Genomic DNA, 1,697 nt, shown 5'->3' with positions numbered 1-1,697 from the left:
TCTTGTGCTGCCATGATAGGTGCCTCTGTGCTGTCTGTCACTCCAGCTTTATTCAGCCATTGGTAGGTCTTCTTGATATCAACCACTTCCTCTATCTGACGGTGGTACATGCCGTGTAGGGGCTTGTCCCTCCATGTTATCTCCTCCTCCTCCTCTTCTTCCTCCTCAGGTTTCTGCTGTCTAAGGCATTCACTGAGCAATTCATCTGTTGGGGCTATTTTCCTATATACAAATTATATACTATATATATATATATATATATATATATATATATATATATATATATATATATATATATATATATATATATATATATATATATATATATATATATATATAATATGTCTCTCTCTCTCTCATGAGAGAGAGAGAGAGACATATTTGTGGGCATGTCTGACTGGAGAGTGTAAAAGAGAATTTCCCTGGGATTAACAAATTCTTCTTCTTTTTCTTAAGAAAGATCTCTCTCTCTCTCTCTCTCTCTCTCTCTCTCTCTCTCTCTCTCTCGCTCTCTCTCTCTCTCTCCCCCTCTGTTTCTCTCTCAGACAGTTTTTACAGACCAAGTGGTTTTTCGATTAAAAAAACTAATGACAAAAGAAAAGAGGAGACAGAAAATAAATTATACTGGAGGTGATGAGTCAGGATGATAGTGAGACCTGCAAGGAAGAGAATGAGAGAGAATGTGGGAGTAAGGGAAAGATTTAGAGTTTGTGACAGAAATTAGACAAACAGGATGTTGGTGTCAACGGCAGGGGAAACCACAACTCTGCACCTAGTAACCACCTTCATCTTTCAATCTGTCCTCATCGTCATCTGTGTCTTTATGCTTCTTTCAAAATCCATTTTCCATTGACCTACTTCAAAAACAACACATCTTAGCTCATGTTCAGCTACAATGTTATTCACATACATCTGCAAAGGCCCAAGGTTCCCCCAATGGGACTGGTTGTGATACACTTTTGACACCACGTGATATGATATGGATTTTAATTGTCAACAGTGCTGAAATATGTCTTGCGTCCCAGCAGTCGTATGCAACACAAAAGAGGGCACACCGCCCTTTTCAAGTCGAGAACCATGGCCTCGTAGATAGAGTTGCTGATCCTCATCCCACTCGGGTCACACTCAGCTGCAAACCATCCCAGCACATACTGAAGGTCCCCGTTTGATGAGGCCAACAGGACAACATTGTCTGCAAAAAGCAGAGATGACATCCTTTAGTCTCCAAACTGGACTCCCCCCGGATCCTGGCTACACCAAGAAAATTCTGTCAATAAAGATTATGAACAGAACCGCTAACAGAGGGCAACCCTGCCAAAGTCCAACATGCACCTGGAATAGGTCTGACTGCTGCCAATACAAACCAAGCTCCGGCTTCTGTCATACATGGACCGGACATCCCTCAGCAAAGGGCCTTGAACCTCATACTCCTGAAGCACTTCCCACAAGATACCTCTACAGTAAACAGTGTTGGCTGTGCACCGCTTTCCCCTCCTGAGGCGCCGAATGGTTTGCCAGAATTTCTTCGAGGCTGACCAATAGTCCTCCTCCCTGGCCTCCATGAAGTCCTCCCAGATCATGGCCTGCCTGTACCCATCATGTGCTTCCGGAGTCCTGCAATTCAGCAAGATTTGATAGGACTCCTTCTTCACCTTGACAGTATCCCTTACTTCCAGTGTCCACCACAGGGTTTGGGG

The sequence above is a fragment of the Antennarius striatus genome, chromosome 8, assembly GCF_040054535.1.
Source record: "Antennarius striatus isolate MH-2024 chromosome 8, ASM4005453v1, whole genome shotgun sequence".
Lineage (NCBI taxonomy): Eukaryota > Metazoa > Chordata > Actinopteri > Lophiiformes > Antennariidae > Antennarius > Antennarius striatus.
This window is presented reverse-complemented; position numbering follows the sequence as displayed.